Genomic DNA, 25,584 nt, shown 5'->3' on the forward strand with positions numbered 1-25,584 from the left:
AATTGGTTAAAGAATTTAGAGCAGAGACATAAATTCAAAAGAGAGCAGAAACCTTTCCATAAAGAACACCTGTCACCCACATAAAGTGGAGGAAGCCATTTTGTAACGTGAACCAATATTTATTGCAGAGTAGCTTAGTAATTCAGTAGGTGTTGGTGACATGATAGGGATATTAAGTGGAGGGAATGGAGAAGGGAAAGTTTTTAACTGAATTAGGTCAAACAAAAAGTGGAGAAAACACAACAGAGAGAAATACCATGAGCCCATGAAAATGCCTCCTACCAATTCATTACTTAGCAACATCATGAAACCTGTTCCTTACCTGTGTAAATTTCGGCAACATCGACGCACATCGAGCAACCATCTTGCCCTTGCGGCAGATCTGACCTGCCGCAACCTTGGGAGCTCTTCTGACATGCAGAGTCGCGTATGCAATCGCAGTGGCTAATTTATGCGCGCCCATGAAACGGCGTTTAAATGGACACACACGCCTGCGTTTTTCAGACCACCCCCATCACCGACCTCAAATGCTGACAGTCTGTCTCTCATTCTGCAATGGATTCCTCTGTGTGTCTGTAATCGCATTGCGATCACTCCGCACGTGCAGTGTGGCTTATATGGATGCGCAATGGCAAACAATAGCTCAATCTGCGTGCATAATCGCCTTGGCATCCAGCTCTGAATCAGGCCCTATGTGCAGAGCGCAGGGGGAATTTAGTTGTCTGTTTTCTCTTGTCAATAAAAGAAACTGCTGATCTCTTGGGATTTTTAGTAGGGTTTACAGAGCCTGGTGTGCAAAACATAAAATATCCAGTGTGTGGCAGTTCTGGGTGTAAACATGCTTTTCTGATCAAAGAGATCAGAGGAGTATGGACAAACATGTTCCAGCTGACAGGAAAACAACAGTAACTCTATAATCTTGTGTTACAGTAATGGTATGCTGAAGATCATCTTTGAATGCACATTGCTTCAAAGTGCATGGGCTAGAGCAGAAGACTGCACAAGGTTCCACTCCTGTCAGCTAGGAACAGGAAATGGAGGCTATAGCAGGCACAGGCTCACACTAACAGGACAGGTAGAGATTGGAAAAGCATCACCTGGTCTGTCAAATCTCTAATTCTGCTGCAACATTCTGGGGTAAAAAGGGATCCTACAGATACTAGAAAGGTGTACCGAATAAAGTGACTATTGACTGTATAGTTTTAGGTGCCTCTTTTTAAGTATTTTTTCTGCACTAAGAGGCTCGTTACACATACTTGCCTACCCTCCCTGTTTTGATCGGGAGCCTCCCGAAAATCGGGTGCCGCTCCCGACCTGCCAGGATGGTAGGCAAGTCTCCCGGCTGCCGCGGATCCCTCCTTTCCCACCGCAATAACTTGTAAAAACCCCGGCAGCGAAGGGTGGCGGTGTTGCGATTCACGTCATTTTGGCACCGCCCCCTGCTTCACACTGCCTGTAATATCGGCAGTGTGTAGCGGGGGCGGGGCCAAAATGACGCGCTTGCGTGGTTCCGCCCCCACCCGCAAAAACTTGTCATCTGGCCGCCCCGCCCCCGTTTGCTGGACACACCCCCCCAGTAATGCCGATCTGGCTGCTCCCTCCCAGAAGGGACAGCCAGATAGTCGGCATGTATGTCGTTAAATTTTTTATGGGCGTACACAATGTTTTTTTTTTACTTCTTTTAATCGTTGTTTGTTTTTTTCCACTCTTTCCGCTTCAGGACAAATAAAATATAGAGTGCCTGATTCATTACAGATCGCAATATTGTGTACGCAGTACGCACACAGTTCAACTGCAATAGCATGCTAATCTATTGCGATCGCAATGCAAACTCAGCACAACATAAGGACGCCCACTTTACCTTACACACATCGGTAATGCTTAGCAGAGTAGCAAAACCATCGGTACAATCGAGTACCATCGCAGTCTCATGCACACTTGCACAAGGGCAGACCTTACTCAGGAATTGCTAACTTCATCTCACGCTATAAGACCTTAGGCTGCATAGGGCATCGCAGTGGCTAATTTATGCATGCCCCTGCATTTCCCCGCCCCCCCATCACCACCCACGATCATTTCCTGTCAATCACTCTGCGAGGGGTCTGCGCAGCCTCTGTAATCGCAATAGCTAGTACGCGCACGAGCACTGCGATGCATACACATGTGCAGAACGCAACAATCGGCCGAATGAGTGCGCATTAGCAACTGCGATCCAAGCTGAATCAGGCACATAGGTCAAATGAAATAGTGTGAAGCACAGCCATAACTAGCTATGGGCGACCGATGCCATTGCGGTGAGTGCAGAGGTTTCAGGGTGCCTGGAACCAGATCCTGCAGCCAGGATTGCTACTGCAGCACCCATGGAGCATTCTGTGGATGCTCCAGACAGTCACCCTGCACAGTATATGCAGCCAATCAGGCGTCCTGAGGACCCCCAGTAAGCGCTGCAGTTACCGCAGCAGGCAGTCACGCCCCCTCAGCGTGACTTGATATCATGCGTGCAACGTCATGACGCAGCCATGCCCTGTTATGGCTCTGGTGGTAAGAGACATAGGACCTCATTCAGAGTCGGTCGTACGCATCCGATGTTTCCAAACCACGCATGCGTACGGTTAGTTTTGCTCATGTGCGGACGAGACCTTGCGACCCAAAATGCTGTCGATCGTACGGCTTACGAGCAGGAAGTGGCTTCCGAGAGTTGATTGACATTAAAGGCCGTTTGTGGGTGGTCTAAAAACGCAGGCGTTTCTCACCATTTTCAGGGCGTTTTAGGGTGTACATAAATTACCTGCTACGACCGACATAGAAGGCCGAAAGTAGTAAAACGTCACTCTGCGAGCAGGTTAGAGGCCTGGCTGATCGTACAGCTTAAGGTTGGGTACGTGCTCTCTCAAGCCCCAAAGTACAATTGATACTATCGAATGTTACTGATGGTCGGAGTGATGTTTCTATTTTGAGCCACACAATGCAAGCAGCTAATAATCGTTTGTTGAAGCTAATAACATTGCTAATTGGCATGTAATTGATTCAGCTGCGTTTGCATTAGCGAATAATAAGAATAAATATATTTCAGGGGGATGGCTTATTCTATGTGGTTTTATTGGTCATTTTTGGAGTCATTTGCACACAACACAAGCGGCTGCAACCATCAGAAGAAAATTAACATACTGTTTAGCGACTGACAACGATTGACTCGATCGCTAGCTGCTATCACTCGTTAGCTAGAAGAGGTGTATTGTTCAAGTATGGGCGTCACTTTGGTTATGACCGACCGTCCGTTCGAACGCTTCCCTTTTCAGTTTTGCGGTCGTTAGGAGTACGACCGCTTATGACCGACTCTGAATGAGGTCCATAATTCCCAGGAAAAATGCATTTTGTACATAGATATTCTTATATAACATTATAATTTAAGGAGATTCTAGAGCAAACTCTGCCATTTTATTCCTCGTAGCACTAAAGTATAACTTACCAACTTTCCACAAGGAATCAAGTTAAATTTTAAAAGCAACACAGCTAATTAATTAGGTCTGCTCGGCTCCCAAAATCCCCTGGGCCCGAGCAAGAAAAAATGCTCATTCATGTATGTTTTACTAATGAGTTACTTGTTTTGCAGAAATTACATATTTTCTTGAATTATCGATTAGTTTTGCCTTCCCATCTTTCTCTGGATCTTGAAAAAAAATGTTTGTGTTTTATCTGGGTACGTGCTTTTCATTTGAATTTGTCCAGGGTCTCTAAATCCCTGATTTGCCGTGGTTGATGTTACAGTTGGAGATTCAGATGAATGGCTGGGCTTAGCTGGAGGGTCTGACTTCAAAAAAAGAAATACCTTAATGTCACTCGCTGTATAGTCTTCTTGTTAGCGGCTGCACCAAAGGCCAATTTATCTGGGTCTGAGTTCATCCAATTACGTTAATAAAACGGAGAGATAGACAGAATGCCAGATAGAAGCATTATTTCAATGTCACAGACTACGGTAAAGTTTTATTTGTATTTCAAAGAACAGCAAACAATTCATGCTTGGAATCATTTGTCTGTTGTGGAGGAGCTTGTCATTCCAGCACAAATACGTATTGAAGTCCGAAGACCTTGTATCATTCTTGATGTCTTGACATCGCTAAGACGAGATTTATCCATGAAAAGTGATGCTATCTGGTAATTGACTAACTTAGAACTAACTAGATGTAGTTGAGAGATTGTGGAACCTTTGGTAACATTCTGTAGTAATCAATAGAGCCGCTGAAAATGTCTTTGAAAAGGAAATAATATTTTTAATATGTTTTAGTAGAGAGCTTTCTGGTTATAAGAATCACATACGCTCATCGCAAGACAACAATCAAAACTTCTTAATTTAAATGACATTAAATAATGTAAAAATACTTGATAACTTAATAGTAATATGTAGATGAATAGGTCAGAGCCGTAGCCTTCCCTCTGAGCATGACGTCACATGCATGATGTAATTAAGTCACGCAGAGGGGGCGTGAACGGCAGCTTCGGTAACTGAAGCGCTGGTCGGGCAGTCTATGGACTGTGAAGGGTGCCTGTCTGGAGCTTCCTCAGGATGTTCCACGGGGGCTGCAGCAGCAATCCTGGCTGCAGATTGCTGTTCCAGGCACCCTGCTAGTCAGGGGCAATGGGCATTGGGCAGCGACGATGCTGTCCACAGAGCCTCTGTGCGATGGCACCAGTCACCCATAGCTAGTTATGGCCCTGGAACAGGGGTTTCAGTGATTCTAAGCAAAAGATTTACAAACTGTACATTGGAACTCTGCTTGCTATGAGGGGAATTGAATTATTTTTGGATGTAAGTGCTGCAGGCGTGCATGTCACTTCCAAATGCACCAGGATTATCCGCGTAAAGCAGCTAACCCCGTGCAAACTACTGAGCGCCATGAGTTTGGACGCCCAAAAGCGCAACTTTGGATGGAATTCTGCTTGGCACCTCAGGAGAGTGCAAGCAGAAATAATGGGTGCAAGTGGCAATCACGTCCAGCAGCACAAACAAATAGCTCCAGTCACTTCAGACAGTATCTGCAGCTGAAATACAATAATTGAATTACCTCCTGAAGACCCCCACACATGGAGCGCCCCCACACATGGAGCGATACAGCGGCCGATCCGACGGTTTTGAACGAAATCGCTGCTATATCGTTCCGTGTGTGGGCATGATATCGCCCGCTGCGCGCTCCCATGGGGTCATCTGTCGCTCCTCCAGATCTTCTGCATGTTCAAATGATCTGGATGATCGACGAACGATCCCATGCAGCGCTATGCTGGTGGGGGAGGGGGTGCCAGTATATCAAGCGGTCGGCCACTGGATCGCTCCGTGTGTGGGGTCCTCCCAATATGTCGTCCATCTCATCTCAAGGTGCATATCGCACCGTGTATGGGGCCCTTAAGTGTCCTCCAGGCTTATAAAAAAAAATTTTTTTGAGGGATAACAATGTTATAGATTTGTTAGTGACTGTTAAAATGTCCTAAATATTGGCAGACAATACGTGATGATCACTAACACTTTTCAACATTATCCAAAGGTGAAAAAGTAGAAATGACTGTATATCAACTGTTCTATTTCCATGGACAATCTTGCAGGCATTCCGTAAGTATGACAGGGATTTTAAAAATGAATAGCTGCCCCTAAGCAGAGCTGGAATAATCTATGTGACCACACTAGCCATACACTTAAGTTTAAATTTCCATATTCAGTATCAGTGTGCATTTGTTACAGCCCACGTGCAAGAGATCCATTTGGATGGTACAAAATGCAGCTGCCAGGCTATTAACCAACCAGCCCCGTTCCAGCCACATAACACCCATTCTCTCCTCCCTTCACTGGCTGCCTGTAAGATGGCGAATTGCTTTCAAGATTGGATTAATAACTTACAAAGCCCTTCGTGACCATGGCCCAGGGTACCTGAAGCAGCTTCTGATTCCTTACTGTCCCACTCGATTACTGCGATCCGTTGACGAAGGACTATTAACAGTACCTAGAATCTCACGGAATTCGTCTGGGGGTCGATCTTTCAGTTTTGTGGCTCCAACCTTGTTGAACTCACTTCCTTGCACAGTTCGAGAGGCCTCCATTCTAGAATCCTTCAAAAATAGACTCAAGACTCACCTATTCATCACCCAAGTGTTTCACTAATGTCCCTTGTTTAAGCTTATTTTGTATTTTGTACTGTAAATGTAAAGCACTTTGAGTCCTTTAGGAGAAAAGCGCTATATAAACAAAATTACTATTATTATTAAATATGCATACAGTTATCTCTGCCTAGCTTGTAATTCCCTCAACATGTCTTCGACATTCCTACACTAAACTTTACCTATTGACGAGTGCCCCATTGCCCCCCACTTACACCCATTCAGTTGCAAGCTTGCAACTCAGTATCACTCATATTTGCAAGAGCTCAACTCCGGAGCATGCACTGTGCGAAAACAGGTCTTTAATACAGTTGCTCGGCCCTTAATCAGATGGGTCCCTAAGATCCATAATACTAACACATTTTGTCCATTTATCAAGGACTTACCATAATAGTGCCCATTCTAATATGTAAACAGCAATGCAGGAACCCGTGCTGATTAAAATCACCTAAGGGCAGATGGGTGGGTACTAGTACCAAACAGAAGGAGCCTCTAATTTCAAGTTTACATTATACCATTATTGAGCACATTTGGCACAGTGAGTACTTTGGCACACTCCAAACTCACATAAGGTATGAACATCCATGGAAGTGTATCTAAACTGCACTCCATTTATACCCTTATCTGTGTTAGGCATGGGCTAAGACCAGCCATTGTTACCTTTCTTTTTATCCATTTGGAGGAACCATAACACAAATGTCTCAACTTGAGAAGTATTTTTCTAAAGGCGCCTGGATTAAGACTGGACGTTGTAAAGTTAGCTTTCTTTTTATCCATTTGAGATTGCATTATATACACATTATAACTATTAACAAAACACCCACTGATGACACCAAAATGGAATTATCCAGATTTCAATCCAGGCTTTGTACCCAAAACCTTCTAAAATTGGACTATACAATTTTGTGCCATCGGTCCTTTCCTGATGTCTCAGATTTGTACCACTGTCTCTCTGCCTGTCTAGTGAAAACATTCTTCAATAATTACAAATGATCTATTTTCCCTTAATGTTGTCTACTAGAGGAACCATGTGTTGCATAATCAACCCTTAATAGAGCTCTATGAATCTAAATGGAAGGAAAATACAGGGGAGATCGTATGTCCAGCTTTTGGGTCATAATCCGGAAAAGCTCTATCTGTGTGAGTGTAAAAGAGAATTTTCATAAGGGGCTGATGAAGAGTTGGAAGCAAGTCTGACATAATTCCTCCAAATTGCGTGCATGGAAATAAATGCACGCATTTGCTTATATGTTGAGCTATAGACATCAGTGTGGCCAGACTGCCCCTATGGAGTGTAGTCGAAATTCAGACAGTCAAAACATAGACAACCAAAATGTCAACTGTCATAGTGTCGACAGGGTCAGAAGGTCAACAGTTATATGTAGACACAATCTAAATGCCGACATTTAAAAAATTAATGTTGACAGTCACAATGTAGACAAGGTCAAATTGTCAACAGTCAAAATATAGACCCTGCTAAAATGTCAACAATCCTACTGTTGACAACCAAAATATAGACACAGTCAAAATGTAGACAATCATAATGTCGACATACAGTAGTTAAAACAATAAATAATGGTGACCAGTCATAATAAACAAATGTACAAGCTAGTGACTGAATGAGAGTAGAGCACTCTGCATGTCTTATTCTCCTGTGGCTCACTGCGACCTCCTGCCTGTGCTACCCTTCCAGTACTCACCTTAGAGTCCTGCACATTCTCTGCTGTCTCCAATGGTCACTGCTGCCTCCCTTCAGCTCTTCTCCTGTGGTTGTGGCTGATAAAATGCAGGGACCTCCTGCCCATCACCATCTTGACCACGTGGCTCCTCTGGGTCCTCTGTCTGCTGGACTGGCCATAGTGTGAGTCCACTCATTGCTCTCGGCGGTGAACTAGGCCCTCTACCCCCCTCCACAGATCACTGGACATCTTACCCACCCTTCCTTTCTTAGGAACTTCTACACTGGCTCCCTGGACCTCTTCTGGTACAGGTAAACTATCGGCAATTAAACTCAGGACTTCCAAATTATACTCTCTACCAATACACTGCATTTACCATTATTTTCTTCTCTAGTTACTGCCTTATTTGATTTATTTTTATATACTGTATTATCAACTGTATTTACTGCCCTATTACACACTGTACATTCTACCTCCCACTAATCCCCCTACTAATACTCCTGAACCATCCTTCCCCCCCACTCTCTACTACCATCTACTCCCATTATCCTCCACCATGTCTCCTTGCTCCCTTCGCATACCTATCCTCACACCCTGGCTCATCCCTCTGAGAACCACCCACCCTTTCACACCAGCAACCCAGCAAATGTCACCATATCTTCCCTCTTTCCTCTCACCTCTACTCCTATGCCCTCTGAATTCCAGAGCCATCTGAAACAAACTGCCCGCTGTCCTTGATCTCTTCATCTCCAACTCTCTTAACCACCTTGCTGTCACTGAAATCTGTCTCTCCACTGACACTGCTTATCTCTTATGGGGCCTCTCCTTCTCCAACTCCATCAGACCTGATGACTCCCCAGGCAACGGCATCCTTTATTCCCCAAACTGTACCGTTCATGTCATCCCCCTTGAACACTATCCATCTCTATCCATCACCAGGGCCGTAACTAGGGTAGTGCGACCACAGGGCACCGCAGGGCAGGGTGCGCTGTGTGGAAGCGGTATGAAATAAACCTAACCCTCCCCCCCCGCGGCTGTCCGCTCGTGGCGTCTGGCATCCCTTCAATCAGGATGCCGGGCGCCGGTCTCCCGGCATCACAAAAATGACAGGAGTCTAGATTTAGACACCTGTCATTCAACCCTCGCCGGAATAAAGCAGTCGGGAAGCCAGCTGTCGGGCTTTTACGTCAGCCAGCTTCCCGATTGCATCCCCGCTGTTTAGGCCTGTCAATTTTCCTGTTTATTATTATTCTCACTTGTAGCTTCCTCGTCTTTTATCCCCAGCAACTCCTGGCCTCCCCTATCTCTTCCCTGGCCCTTCCCCATGAGACCATGGCCCTTTTCAAGGTGCATGGTCTTATGTCCCTATTTAAAAATTTTAAGGGGGGGCACCAATGCTCTTTCTGGCACAGGGCACCAAAAAAGTCTAGTTACGGCTCTGTCCATCACTATCCATCTCTTCTACCCCATCTATCTCCATGTCTCTGTTATCTACCATACCCCCGGCTCCACCTCCCACATTATGGATAATTATGCTGCCTGGTTTCCTCACTACCTCTGTGTATAAAAGCACCATGACTCCTTGGGCTGTAGCCCTTTGTGTATGCTGTATACAAGCACTGTGACTTCTTGGGTCATAGCCCTCTATGTATACAAGCACTGTGACTCCTTGGGCATTAGCCCTCTGTGTATACAAGCACTGTGACTCCTTGGGCCTTAGCCCTCTGTGTATACAAGCACTGTGACTCCTTGGGCCTTAGCCCTCTTTGTATACAAGCTCCGTGACTCCTTGGGCTGTAGCCCACTGTGTATACAAGCACCGTGACTCCTTGGGCCATAGCCCCCTTTCTATACAAGCACCATGACTCCTTGGGCTGTAGCCCTCTGTGTATACAAGCACTCTGACTCCTTGGGCCTTAGCCCTCTGTGTATGCAAGCACTCTGACTCATTGGGCCTTAGCCCTCTTTGCATACAAGCACTGTGACTCCTTGGGCCTTAGCTCTCTGTGTAGACAAGCTTCGTGACTCCTTGAGCCATAGCCCACTGTGTATACAAGCACCGTGACTCCTTGGGCCTTAGCCCACTGTCTATACAAGCACCATGACTCCTTGGGCCGTAGCCCTCTGTGTATACAAGCACCGTGACTCTTTTGGCCATACCCCACTGTGTATACAAGTACTGTGACTCCTTGGGCCATACCCAAGCCCCTTCCCACGAAGCCCCATCCCCTTTTCAGGCACACGAAGTGTCCCTCTTCATGGACCATAAAAGTTGGGAGGTATGCACAGGCTACTACAGCCACTTTAATCAGCAGAGTAGTGCAGCATACATCAGCGTGCAGTGTTCCCCATACAGTCACTTTACCAGCACAGCCACTCTGGACACAGCCACTTTAACATATGCAGAGAGACATTGCAGAGCAGTACGCAGCGTGCGAGTGAACAGTGAAATGGCGTTGAGTCCCAGTCACGGCGCCTTATGTAGAAACGGACTCTTGCGATAATCCGACGTCAGGAGGATGACATTTGGCCTTAAAGTGGGATCTAAGTCAGGCAATTCCACAGAATCTGAACTGATCATCTCATATATATATATAAGCTTGTAAATTGTAGATATAACATTCTCTTTTAATCTTCAAGCCCAGCTGTAGTAACAATCAAGTAGGTCTGAATTGCAGTACTTATGCTGATAAGCTCTGATCTGTCAGCACCTGTGCTGTTTGAAGTATATTATTTTGCATTGAGTATATTTCAGATCTTTTTTCATGTTCACAAAAGTTTATGATCTGAGATGACTAAATCACCCCAACCAGTATTGAAGACCTTCTTTTCAATCATCTCCCTTTCATTTGTTGGGCCTTATAATTCTAGAGGAGTTATGAACTAATCCCATGTTTGAAAATTGATTTGTTTTTTAAGATTTCCAGCCAGCCATTCAAGTGTCAACAGCGAATTCTTTGTTATAAATATGCTGAATTGTTATGTTCTATGCCACAAAATACTGCTCTTTGGAACACATCTAAATCTATAATATTATTAATATAAACAGTTTTTTTTATATATCTCCTACATGATGTTGCCAGTGATTTAAAGAGAGTTTTTAATAATTCACATCAGCCCCTGTCCCAGTGGAGTTTACACTCTATATTCCTACTGTTACACACACACTAGAATTATTTTGTCCAGATGCCAATTAATCTACCAGGATGTCTCTGGAGTGGGAAGAGGTGAGAGAATAAAGAGTAGATACACTCAAACACATGCAGAACATACAAACTCCCCACAGAGAGGGTCCTGGTCAGAATCTAATTTATTAAACCCATAACTTCAATGCTGTACCACCAGGATAACCAGTATATTTATTACCAGTTACTTATATAGAGCACACATATTCCGCAGCGCTTTACAGAGAATATTTGGCCATTCACATCAGTCCCTGTCCCAGTGGAGCTTACAATCTATGATTCCTATCACATGCGCACACACATACACACTAGGGATAATTTTTGGTGGGAGCCAATTAACCTACCAGTATATTTTTGGAGTGTGGGAGGAAACCGGAGTACCCGGAGGAAACCCACGCAAACACAGGGAGAATATACAAACTCCACACAGTTAGGGCCGTGGTGGGAATTGAACCCACAACCTCAGTAGTTTTAAAACTATATACACAGCTTGCAGGACATCTGATGATGGTTGACACTTGGGTTAGAACCGGGGGGTTCAGAACCTGGGGTAGAACCAGGGGGAGAACATCAGGTTGGATATTCATCTCTGCACAGCAGACTTCCTATCAGTAATCTTATTTAAGGACGCTACTGGCTGCAACTTTTTCATGAAATATTTTGGAACTGAAGAAGATACTGTACTGTGGCTTCTACAAGTTTGTGAAAACTATTAATAACTCTTTTCTATAAGGCATTAATGGTAAAGGTCACACAGAAAATGTTTCAGAATTAGGAAAAAGGTTGACTCTAACATTTTCATTCTGGTCAAAACTCTCCTTTTGAAGTACAGTCTTTTAGACACCAAAATCAATAAAAGAAAAGAATACACACAACATCACTTTGAAGAAATGTGTATTATACTGTAAACAGCATAATATACTCGTAAAATGTTTCTAATTTTAAGCTACAGTATTATTTATCAGAAAATGATTTTGTATTTGTGAATGGATTATCGGCAAATTCCCGTGAATGGCGACACACTGCCTGCGGAAGATTTACTTACATATGGAATAATCTATAGACACCTGGGAATACTATTTTTTATAGGCAACATTTAGAACACTGCACTCTCCTCACCCTAAATCCAACATAAAAGAAAGAAGTTATAGAAAACAAGTATATGTTTTTCCAACTACAGCAGTGATGTTCAACCTTTTTCCAAATCGAGGCACACTAAGCAAAATTTTAAGATTGCCAAGGCACACCATCCGGCGATGCGGCGTGTGCTACCTATGAAAGAAACACCCGCAGGAACAAAACACACTACATTGGCCCCTGCAGGAACAAACCACACTACATTGGCCCCAGAGGTATAAAACAAATCACATTTACTGGCCCCATAAAAAAAAAACACATCACTGGGAGGCAAGAACTATCTCTGTTTGTGACGATTACATTGCCTCATGAACCTAACCTGATAACCAAACACTGACTCATTACACCCATATAGCCTAATTGTATGCGTGACTGGGTGCAGGGAGTGAAGCGGGCCACAGAGGCACCTCGGGCACCATACCAGCCGCACCCCTTGCACCCATGGTAGTTTACATGCATGTTAGCAAAGAGTGGGGTTTCTTTTCAAGGTCAATGGAATGGGGTTATAGCCGAGGACAATGTAAACAAATAAAGGCTGCAGGTGTACTTCAACTAGGGCAACGCCACGTATCCCAGCTAGTAGGTGAATAACCATGGCAAAGGGATTCAGTATGATTTACCATGGGCAGTGGTTCATATTCCAACAGCGGTATCCCGGCAGCAGTGAAAATCCCGATCATCGAGAGGTAAGTATTGACTAACCTATTCTCAACCCTAACCCTCCCTTAGGGGTGCCTAACCCTAACCTCACACCAGCAGCGGCTGCCCGACAGCGCTGGAAATCCCGATCGTCCCTAGGTAAGTACTTACTAACCTGACCCCCCTAACCCTCCTTAGGGGTGCCTAACCCTAACCTCACCCCCTGTGCCTAACCCTAATCCCCCCTCTAAGTGGCTAAATCTAACCCCCCCTTCCCCACCGCCTAAACCTAAGTCCCCTGGGGGGTGTCTAACCCTCCCTTCCCCTAGCCTAACCGTAAACTGCCTAACCCTAAGTCCCCCCGGGAGCCCCTAACCTAACCCCCCCCCGGTGTAGGTAAAATGACAGGCGTCGGGATTTCGACGCCTGTCATTTAGCTCTTGCCGAGATTAAACAGTCGGAAGGACGACAGTTGGGATTCCATCCATCGGCTTCCCGACTGCTTCTCATGGCAAAGTGCTTCTGAATACATCTCTTGATAAAATGTAGCTTGGTTTTAACTAGGGGTGAGCGGGTTCGGATTTCTGAAATCCGAACCCCTCCGATCCGAGGCCGATCCGAGTCAGGCTCGACTTTTCCCGCCTGACTCGGATCTGAAATCGAGGCAAAAAGTCATCATCCCGCCTTCCGGGTCTCACGGGTTTTGGATCCTATATAAGGTACCCGCGTCGGCGCCATTTTCTCACTCGGATGTGGACAGTGAAGAGGGAGGGTGGGAGTTAGGGCTGGCTGGACTGTGTAGTGGAGTGGAGTGTTGTAGTGTAGTGTTGTGCTGTGCTGCGCTGTGCTGCTGTTGTCCATAGGGGATGTGTCCACTACTTCAAAGTCCATAGGGGCTGGCTGGACTGTGTTGTGCAGTCAGTTGTCCATAGGGGCTGTGTCCACTCCAAAGTCCTGTGCAGTGTCCCAGTCCTAAAGGGGTGCTGTAGTGTTGTCCAGGGGGTGCTCTGTCCGTCAGGGGTGCTCCCCCCAAGTGCTAAAAAAAATAATATTTTTTCTGTGTTTGTGAATTGTGTGCACTGTGGCTGCACGTGAATCAACAAAGGAGCAGCGCCAAGCGTGCGCCTGTGTCCCATAAGTTAAAGGCCGGCTGGCTTGTCCGTTAAAGGGTGCTGTAACCCTCAAAGGGTACTCCAAACAAAATAAAAAAATATATTTTTTTGTGTTTGTGAATTGTGGCCCTCATTCAGAGCCACTCGCTAGCGGCAGTACGCTCGTTCCGAGCGATGTTCGCACATCTGCGCATGCGTACGGATCGTTATACGCATGCGCGAATCAGTCAGTGCAGCCGAAATTCATGTGCTCGCAATATAGCGAATGCCTGCTATTTTGAGTGACAGAATGAGGCGTATGTGGGTGGTAACAGGGGAAGGTGCTTGAAAAAGGGGAGTGGAGATCAGAACGCAGGCGTGCTTAAAGGTCAAAACGGGCGTTTTATGGGTGTGCATAATTAATACTGCAGCGTCATTGACCACGTCACTGGGTTATTTTATAGCCAGAACTGCTCGCAAGATTGTGGTAGCAAAAACCAACCACAAGAATAGCGAGCAGTTCATACGCTGGTCGATGTACTCGATTAATCTAATAAATAGCGGACATGACGTATGGTGCGAGCGGCCAGGGGGCGTTTTTAACAAATAAACGAGCGTATGTTATGCTCGCTCATTCAGACTTAGAGGTGTGAACAGACTGCAATTTGCAAACGGATCATTTGAATAGCCACCCCTTGTTTTTGAACGAATGTCCGCAAATAGCGAACGGCTCTGAATCAGGCTCTGTGTGCGCAGTAGCCGCACGTGCATCAACAAAGTAGTGCCAAGCGTGCATCTGTGTCCCATAAATAAAGGGCCAGCTGGATTGACCGCTAAAGGGTGCTGTAACCCACAAAGGGCACTCCAAACAAAATAAAAATATAGTTTCTGTGTTTGTGAATTGTGTGCGCAGTATCCGCACGTGCATCAACAAAGTAGTGCCAAGCGTGCGCCTGTGTCCCATAAATAAAGGGCCAGCTGGATTGACCGCTAAAGGGTGCTGTAACCCCCAAAGGGCACTCCAAACAAAATAATTTTTTTTTTTTTTGTGTTTGTGAATTGTGTGCGCAGTAGAAGCACGTGCATCAACAAAGTAGTGCCAAGAGTGCACCTGTGTCCCATAAATAAAGGGCCAGCCGGATTGACCGCTAAAGGGTGCTGTAACCCCCAAAGGGCACTCCAAACAAAATAAAAAAATATATTTTTTTGTGTTTGTGAATTGTGTGCGCAGTAGCCGCACGTGCATCAACAAAGTAGTGCCAAGCGTGCGCCTGTGTCCCATAAATAAAGGGCCGGCTGGATTGACCGCTAAAGGGTGCTGTAAACCCCAAAGGGCACTCCAAACAAAATAATTTTTTTTTTTCTGTGTTTGTGAATTGTGTGCACTGTGGCTGCACGTGCATCAACAAAGGAGCAGCGCCAAGCGTGCGCCTGTGTCCCATAAGTAAAGGGCCGGCTAGCTTGTCCGTTAAAGGGTGCTGTAACCCCCAAAGTACACTCCAAACAAAATTAAAAAATATTTTCTGTTTGTGAATTGTGTGCACTGTAGCCGCACGTGCATCAACAAAGGAGCAGCGCCAAGCGTGCGCCTGTGTCCCATAAGTAAAGAGCCGGCTGGCTCATTTCTTAAAGGGTGGTGTAACCCATAAAGTGCACTACTCTCCAGCAAAAATAAAAAAATATTTTCTGTGTTTGTGTGCGCCTTAGCCGCACGTATATATCAATATAACATAAATGGAGGACCAAACTTTCTCCGCTAAAAATAAAATAGGGAAAGATCAAGAACCACTTCCTCCTAGTGCTGTTGCTGCTGCTGGGAGTTGTTCATCATCCCAGAGAGGAAGTAGGAACACCGCTACTTTTACTAAACAATTGACCCTCCAACAGTCCCTAGCGAGGAGGATGAAGTACGACAGCAGTCATCCTGAAGCAAAACGTATAACTGAGGCCTTGACTGCTATGTTGGTGTTAGACGTGCGTCCGGTATCCGCCATTAGTGCAGTGGGATTTAGACAATTGATGGAGGCAGTGTGTCCCCGGTTCCAAATCCCGTCTAGATTCCACCTGCATCCTCAAAGCAGCAGCGACATGCGTGCGTCTGTCTGTTAAAGGGTGGTGACACCCTCAAAGTGTGCTCCACAAACAATAAAAAAATTCTTCTTTTTTTTTCTGTCTTTGTGAAATGTGTGGGCTGTAGCCGCACCTGCATCCTTAAAGCAGCAGCTACAAGCGTGCGTCTGTCTGTTAAAGGGTGGTGACAACCTCAAAGTGTGCTCCACAACAATAAAAAAATTCTTCTTTTTTTTTCTGTCTTTGTGAAATGTGTGGGCTGTAGCTGCACCTGCATCCTTAAAGCAGCAGCGACAAGCGTGCGTGTGTCTGTTAAAGGGTGGTGTAACCCTCAAAGTGCGCTCCACAAACAATAAAAAAATTCTTCTTTTTTTTCTGTCTTTGTGAAATGTGTGGGCTGTAGCCACACCTGCATCCTTAAAGCAGCAGCGACAAGCGTGATTCTGTCTGTTAAAGGGTGGTGTAACCCTCAAAGTGCTCCAAAAAAGAAAAAACTATTTTTTTTATGTGTTTGTGACTAGTGTGCGATTTAGCCGCACGTGCATCAACACAGTAGCAGTGCCAAGCGTGCGCCTGTGTCATAAGTCAAGGGCCGGTTTGGACATCTGGTCCGGACTGAAGGACGTGCCAACAATTTCTGACAAGTCTACTGTCACTGCATATGATACTGTCCTCAAAGCAGCAGCAACAAGCGTGCGTCTGTCTATTAAAGAATTACATTGGTGACAGCATCCAAGTAGGCATGTCAGACAGTCCGTACATGTACTGGCAGGAAAAAGAGACAATTTGGAGGCCCCTGTACAAACTGGCTCTATTTTACCTGAGTTGCCCCCCCTCCAGTGTGCACTCCGAAAGAGTGTTTAGTGCAGCCGGGAACCTTGTCAGCAAAAGGCGTAGGAGGTTGCTTCCACAAAATGTGGAGAAGATGATGTTCATAAAAATGAATTATCAACTTTTCCAGGGAGACCAGCCTCCAGAACGTACAGAGGGACCTGTGGCAGTGGATTCCAGCGGGGACGAATTAATACTCTGTGAGGATGAGGATGTACACAACACTGAAGAGGATGAGGAATCGGTGAATGAGGAGGATGAGGACGACATCTTGCCTCCGTAGAGCCAGTTTGTGCAGGGCCAGATTAATTGCCAGCTTGTTTTGTGGGGGCCCAAACTAACCAATCATTTCAGCCACAGTCGTGTGGCAGACCCTGGCGCTGAAATGATTGGTTTGTTAAAGTGTGCATGTCCTGTTTATACAACATAAGGGTGGGTGGGAGGACAAGGACAATTCCATCTTGCACCTCTTTTTTTTCTTTGCATTATGTACTGTTTGGGGCCTAGTTTTTCAAACTGCCATCCTGTCTGCCACTGCAGTGCCACTCCTAGATGGGCCATGTGTTTGTGCCGCCCACTCGTGTCGCTTAGCATAGTCATCCAGCTACCTCGGTGCAACCTTTTGGACATAAAAATACTATTGTGAGGTGTTCAGAATAAACTGGAAATTAGTGGAAATTAAGGTTTTTGAGGTTAATAATAGCATAGGAGCAGAAAAATCAACACATTCTGTGATTTTAGCTGTTTTTATGCTTTATTTAAAAAAAATACAGATCCAAAACACAAAACCCAGAACCCAAAACACCGAAGGGTGGTTTTGGCAAAACCAATCCAGATCCAAAACACGAAGAAAGATCCAGATCCAAAACCCAAACATAAAACACGAAAAGTGGCCGGTGCACACCCCTAGTTTTAACATTGTATATACTGTATATAGGGCCTGATTTATTATGGATCGCAACTGCATCAGCGTACGCCAATTGTGAGCTCAGCGCATGCGTATGGACCGCAGTGCGCATTAGTGAGTTGGCATTGAGTTTGCACTGCGATCACCTATGCAGATACAAAGCCATCAAGGAATTGGACGTCAGCGTTTCGGGGTGGTGACGGGGGAGTGGTCGGAGAAACTCAGGCATTCCTGTCTGTTTGACCGCCGTTACATAAATTAGCCACTGCAAAGGCATTTGCAGTTTTAGTACTCACTGCGTGCGACGAGAGTTGAAATTTCTGAGTAAGGTCAGACCTGCTGTAACTGTGTGTGAGGGGCCGATGTTACTCGAAGTTCCCGATGTACACGCAGGTCTGCGAGGCCTTACGGATGTGCGAAAGCGGTAGTGGGTGTCTCTATGCTGGCTTTGAGATTACAAACATTAGTATATTTTCACAGCAGGTTTGCGTGCGTAATAGTAGCTGCGATTGCAATAGCCATCTGTAGTGAACCAGGGGCCTGATTCAGAGCCGCTCACAAACAGCGAGCGCTCGCTCTGAATCAGGGCGGCCACTTTTTTTTGCTTTTGCGAGTAGCCAGGTGATGGTCGCAACCACTGCGACCATCGGGCTTGCGACGAGACCCTTGTGGTAGGGTCTCTTTCCCGCAAGCCCCAGTGAGCTTCCGGCTCTAATAGAGCCGGAAACTCACCACTGACATCACTCGTGATGTCAGTGGGGCCGCCCCCAAACGGCAGGCGTTCCTTCGGGAACGCCTCCGTTTGGCCAGCCACTCCCCTGACCCGCCTACCAAACGGGGCGAGCTGTCAATCAACATCGACAGCCGCCCCTTTTGGATGCGAGCGCCAGAGCGAGTGACTTCTAGCTCGCTCCGGGGCTCGTGCACGCTGCGCGTGCGCACTGCCCGGCCATCGACCTGGGTCTGCATCAAGCCCCAGGCCCATAGTCTCTACATAAGTTGCATTGTAGCAGTAGCTTAACCTCACAAAAATCAATCACCAACTGTATCTAGATCTTAATATCCCTAGCTCGGCAATCTTCTCCTTCCTGAATCTGCAATGCCGCTTTACTGTAGAGCCAAAGTTTTTGAGCAGTAAAGAATTGTGCATTGCCTGTCATAGTGCAAGCTGCTTCCTAGCAATAATTTACTACCTTGACTGAAACAATTCATCCTTTTTTTTAGTGATAAGAAACAACCTTCACGGCCAATACTGTCACAGAGGTGCCTTAGTAATTGTAATGAATGCTTTATTGCTTGTCAATATGTTCCCCTGAGCATCTCACTATTCCCAAGGCCAGCTAAGCAACATTTTTAAGTTTGCGACTGTTTATCCTTTCTGTGAATAAACTATCAGTCTAGTCCCCAGTAAATCACACAGATGGCTTTGTAAGCAACGCGAGTTCTGTGATCTTAAATAATGTTTGCATTTAAAAATACACTTAACCTCGCTTGGGTAGAAGTCACTGGAAAATGTATTGGAGTAGAGTGCCTGTAAGTTTCATGACCAGTAATACGGGGTTAATAATACTCAACACAGGAGCCCAGAGTTCTATATCTTAGGAGGTAAATTGAGAAATTAATAAAAATGTTTTGAGATCCTTCAGTTAAATTGGATTGGAGTTGTACATATTACGGCAATAAATCATGTTTTCAGGAAGTCATATAACCATGCTGGAGTATTCAAGGCAAAGCACTGAAACTCTCTTGATATTCTGTGAATAGATTTGTCCCTGCCATATGACGTACACACCTCTGTGACATATGAGAATGTGTGTTGTGTAGTATAAAAATCAGGGCTGTCCCATTATTACTTTTCTTAATTGAGATGTTTGCCCTATGGGGCATATTCATCAATAAACCCCTTAAGCGGCCCATACTTTGGTATATTATGTAGCAACTTGCGTGGGATGGAGGGGAAACTACCAAAGCTATTCAAGATTGCTCCAGTGCAGGGACAGCTGCTTCAAAAAGCAGCTGTCTCCGCGATCCCTAACACTGCTGATTTAACCGCCAATTACTAGCATTTCCGCATGTGTAGGCTTGCCATATCATCCCTTTAACCACTTGCCTGGCATGGTCGCATCAGATGCGACCAAACCAGCTTGGGCTTTCCCTGACATGGTCGCATCTGATGCGATCAGTCAGAAACGCCCACTGGGCGGCTGTGAGAAGATAATTTTCCGGCGGCCGCCTATCTCAGAGGGACCTCCTGGCCCCTCTACAGCTGTTGCTCCGCCCCAGTGTGCCCCTTTCACTGTGGCCAGCAGGGATTGGACAGCCTGGTGGCACTCCCTTCCTGATGGCTGCAGAGAAGAGCAGCTGCCGAGGAAGCCAGCGCTGCCCCCATCTCCCCCTAGGTATATCCTGGTGGCCCCACAGTGCAGCAGCTGCCAGCTACACGTGCATACCCCGGCGGCTCCAGGGAGCCGAGCCACCAGGAAAGCCAGGGCTGATTTCCTCCTGCATTTACTCAGCGGCCGCTTGTGAACCTAGTGCGCTCCACCTTCCAGTGCATATCCCGGCGGCTCCAGAGAGCCGAGTCGCCGTTGGAAGCCAGTACTGGCCTCCCCCTGCATATACTCGGCGGCTGCAGTGAACAGCAACTGCCGGAAAAGCCTGCCTCAGCAGAGGGGGGACTGATCATCAGTCTCCCCTCACAAAGTAGGTATGGTCATAGATGGCGAAACCAGCGATGGTTTCATTATGATTGTATCACACCATCAATGTTAACCACTGATTGTACCATCGATGGTAAACCCACTGATGGCCATCCCTATGACACATGCTCCACTGGACTCTGCATGTGGGTGCGGGCAAAGGGGGGGTTATATGGTTCTGGGGAGTTAGGGGGTGGGAGGGGAGCATGTTTGGGTGGTAAGGAGGGGTAAAATCTGGAGGGGAGGGGGCTTAAAAATTAATAATAAAAAATACTAGTCATGGGGAAGGAGGGGGGCATGGAAAGTGATTTTATAATAGGGCCCTATGGACACAGGGGTGGTGCAAGACACCTCCTAGGCATCATTTTTTTAAATTAAATATTTAAATTGATTTTTAAAAATGCTTTTTAAACTATATTACATTTAAAAAATGACAATTTCTGACTGGTTTTCCCAGCAAAAAAATCGTAATTTCAGTGGTTAAATTGGGACAAGTGAATTACACAGGTTCTGTCACTGATTAAAACCAGGTGAAATGGAGACTTGAAGTCAGCCAGCCACAGAATCTGTGTAATTCATGAGTGCAGTGTTGGACTGGGGCATGAAGGGCCCATCGGTGGAATGCAGCGATAGGGGCCCATATTTAGGGTTGTGGCTAGCCTTAAGAGGGGTTGTGGCCAGCCTCCACAGAGATTAATAACATCAATGCACTGTAGAAAATACACCATAGTCCTCTGCAGTATAATGTAACATATGTATAATTCAAGTGCACAGTCTGGAACCCGATCCCTAGAGGAGGAGGAGGAGGGAGGGGGAGGGGGCACTCAGGCAGTGGGGCCCACCGGGGGTTTCACCTGTACCCCTGTGGGCCAGTCCGACCCTGCATGAGTGTCCCGAAGTAAAGGGATAATTTGGCAAGCCTATGCAAACTGTATGTAATGGGCCCATGAGGGATAAGGAATAGGCCCCTATGACATAGTTCATGCACTGCAATCAGCAAGTATCTGATAAATAGGTCAAACAAATAGATATAAGCAGGTGCATATCTAGAACGTAGTGGGCCCCATAGCAACATTTTTAAAGGCCCCTCCAAAATACACAGACCGATGAGGAGGGGGGAATTGCTGTAGCACTAGGGATTGTAAAATACAGCAGAAATGCTCTGTATGCACTATGTTTTCACACCTATCCCTCAGTTTCCCACTCCCAATGGTTGTACTCACCTTAGCAGTAGTTAGGCATGCTGTCTCTGATCTGACTGCTTTTCTCACACATTGGGACAGTTGAATTGGGAAGACAGTGTAAGAGCAGGAGTCTTGCATCAGATCAGTGGCTTCTGATGTACTGATAGGCTGGGACCAAAGTGCATATTGATGAGGCCACTGTGCAGCCTTTTAGTGACTGAGGGCCTGATTCAGAGCCGCTCGTAAGCGGCTGCTCGTTCGCTCCGAACGATGTTCGCACAACTGCGCATGCGTATGGGTTGTAATGCGCATGCGCCAACCAGTCGTTGCGGTCGGAAATCGAGCACTCGCAAAATAGCGAGTGCCTGCTAATTTGAGTGACAGGATGAGGCGTTTGTGGCTGGTAACAGGGGAAGGTGCTTGAAAACAGGGAGTGGAGATCCAAACGCAGGCGTGCCAAACGGTCAAAACGGGCGTTTTAAGGGTGTGCATAATTAACAAAGCAGCGTCATCGACCACGTCACTTGGTTGTCTCTTAGCCTGAACTGTTCGCATGATTGCGGTAGGATAAACCGAGCAGTTCAGATGCCTTTCGATGTACTCGATTAATCAAATAAATAGCGGAGATGACATATGATGCGAGCGGCCAGGGGGCATCTTTACAAAATAGCGAGCGCATTTTTCGTTCGCTCGCTCAGGCATAGAGGCGTCAACAGACCGCAAAGAACGAGCGCTCAATTTAAATAGCCGGCCCCTTTTTCTGACCGAGCGAGAGCAAATAGCGTCCGGCTCTGAATCAGGCCCTGAGAGCATTCACTTTACAGAGCAATACAAGGACTTCACTGTGGCTGGCGGGGAGAGATCCTAACACTGTGCCCTGCTGATGAGAACCCCTCTATTAAATCCTGCTACGGAGAGTTATCTCATGTGAACTTGGTGCAGAGAAGGTGGGCTTTGGAGGTGGGCCCCCTAAGCCTTTATGTCCCATAGCAATGGTACGCTCTGCACTCACCATAGTTACACCTGAAGATATAACGGGTCAGGGTAATATTAGACCAGAGCAGATTGCAGTAGTCAAGGTGGTTGATAACAATTAAGTGGATAAGAGTTTTGCATAATTTGTTTTGTAAGAGATGGAAAAGTTCCAGTAATTTAATAAGGCTGAAGCAGTATGAATGAAAGAGAAACTGGATGTGAGGAGTATAGCAGAGAGCCTTAGTGCCATGATTGCTTGCCTGCTCTTGCTTTCTCATTAATTTCTGCTGTTGGGACACTGGGCCTGATTCAGAGCCGGACGCTCTGACCAGAACGCTCGCTCTGCCCTCGTACCTAAAAATGGAGCGGCCTCCTGGCCGCACGCATAGCTGTGGGTGACCACCCACTGCTTATGCGAGCGACCAAAAAGATGGTCGCGATGGTCAAGACCATCGCGACCATTGGGCTTGCGACGAGACCATGTGGTAGGGTCTCGCTGCCGCAAGCCCAGGAGTGCTTTTGGCTCTATCAGAGCCAAAAACACTCCCACTGACATCACTAGTGATGTCAGTGGGGCCGGACCCAGACAGTAGGCGTTCTCTTGGGAACGCCTCCATCTGGGCAGCCACGCCCCCGGCATGTCCACCAATGGGGGCGTGCTGTCACTCACCATCAACAGCACGCCCCCTTTGGTGCGAGACCCATAGCGATGGCTGGCCGTCGCTATGCGGGTCTCGCGCATGCGCACGACTGAGCTCCCTCCGTCGTGCGCATGCGCACTAGGGCACCATCGACCCGCTTGCGATCGCTCACGAGCGGGTCAGAATCAGGCCCACTGTGCACAGATGCATTGAAAGAAGAAATATGGACACTTATTCTTCCACTGCAAGAAGAGAAGGGCAACTGCAATGAACAACCTTGACACCAACTGTGGTTTGATAGCATGTAAAACCACTCTAGTCTGTATTCAGAACCTAGAGTAAGGGGTAGGAAGAGTCTGCCTATTTGTCCAAAGACAAAACAGCCTACATACTGTATAAGAGCAGTTCCACTCCTTCTTCCATATCTCCCATCTCTGTATGCCGTTGTGCTCTGGAGGATATATGTTGAGTCAGTGGGAAGTGATGCTGCACATGTATGATAATAAGATTAATCATTACTATGTGAGTTTTGTGCTCTCTCCCCTCCTACATGCACCAAAATCATCTGCTGGTGGAGGTCAGTGTGTGTGTGCAGGTGTTGATATTGCAGATATATAGGCACAACCAGTGGATGACTCCAACTATGTACCGCCCAGTTACTTAACCAGTGGTGTTGATTTATTGAAGGAAAGCAGGAAAAGCCGTACTCACTGTTACATGTACACTGGAGATGGAGCGGAGCGAGGTTCTATACAGCTCACCAGCCGGTGAGTGTATGCTGCAAACGGGTAGCGATGCAGGGATCGGGACCAGTGTTATATGAAGTGTCGAAGCTGGATAATTGGCTGAGACAAGATCAGTTTAAAATTGGATCGCAGCGACGCCATCTTGCGACTGGCCGCAAGACATCATCTTGGAAATGAGATCGCAAGACGCCATTTTGCGAATGGCCGCCTAAGCGCCATTTTAGATAAACTCACACTTTAGTACATGTGGCGATATTACTATTAGCATCATGCGATTGCATCTTACACACATTAATATGCACAATTGCACTGTTAACTAGTCGCATATTAGCGAATGCATAAGATCCTGTATGAAAACGCTGAATATTAGCTTCATGCACACGCATCTGCCCCAAGTTAACTAGCGTCTTTACATCAAACCCCACATACTCACACATTACATATTCACATACAAGGTTCCTTAAGCTTTAAGGTATAAGATTCGAGTATGCACATTTATTATCATGGCTAGGAAATGAAGGTTATTTCGTAACTAAGGTTTTATACGTGATAAGTAAGCTATGTTTGGTATTGTACTGATGCGTACTCTCTCAACAGTATTCCGGTAATATCGATGGAGAGATCGCAACATGCATTCTCAACTTATGGACCGCAGAGACTTCAAGCAACAAAATATACATTATATGAACAACTGCATGAGGCGGGAAACCAGAGACCACCAGTTGTTAGAGGCTGGACTGTGTCTATTTGAACCAACCTGTTAAATGCCTTGTAACATATGCCCTCTCCTTTAGGACCAATGGTATTAGCAACAAACTTCTCTATTGTGTTGTTATTTCCTGGGGGGTATAAATATGTGTGCACTGACCCTGGGTTCCTAGTCTTCGTGCTGAATGCTGATAGATGGGGGTTTCTTGCTGATGCCTACATCTGGACCAGAGAGCGCTGCGTATGTATAACTGTACTTCGGTCTGAATAATTTATTTGTGCTAAGATTATATGAGGATCATAGCATGTAACTGCTGTACTTTTACTTGAATAATACTTTGTGCTTTGGAACCAAAGGTTCTAGGTCTGGAGACTTTATTTACTGTATGACTGCGTACGCAAAATAGCATCATCCTTAGAGGTTTATAGGAAGGATATTAGAAGGTATAGGCAGGGGTATTTATAAGGTTCAAAGGCAGTATCGTTAGTTGGGGGCTCGTAGTGAAGTCACTTACCCACTCACACGGCACTTACGGCTATCGATTTCTCAACAAAGGGTGGAGTGGCCACATGCAGGGTTTACCTGCAGCCGCTTGGTGCTGAGAGATCGCTACCCGTTTTCGTGTGAGCCAGGGACGCTGACTAGAATCCAGGGACAAGAGAGGAAAAAGTTTGTTTTCCTTTGTTGATAGAACCTAACATTTAAAGGGGTGCCGCAGTATTGAACACGCAGTTTTGCGCACAGTAAAGACGCACTTTTGTGTACGCAGCTAAAGGTTGTCATACGGTTGTGTGGTAGTCGCATTATTGTGTATGCGACTGGTCGCACAATAGCATATACGTACTTCAGATTGTGCTGCCACGTGTTTAAACAAAGCCGTTGAGGTTTACATTCTTTTCAATTGTTGTCAATATCTGGGTTAACGTGTATTTTTCTGCGCAGGAAAA

This window comes from Taudactylus pleione, unplaced genomic scaffold, assembly GCF_031769625.1.
Source record: "Taudactylus pleione unplaced genomic scaffold, aTauple2 ptg000032l, whole genome shotgun sequence".
Taxonomy (NCBI): Eukaryota; Metazoa; Chordata; class Amphibia; order Anura; family Myobatrachidae; genus Taudactylus; species Taudactylus pleione.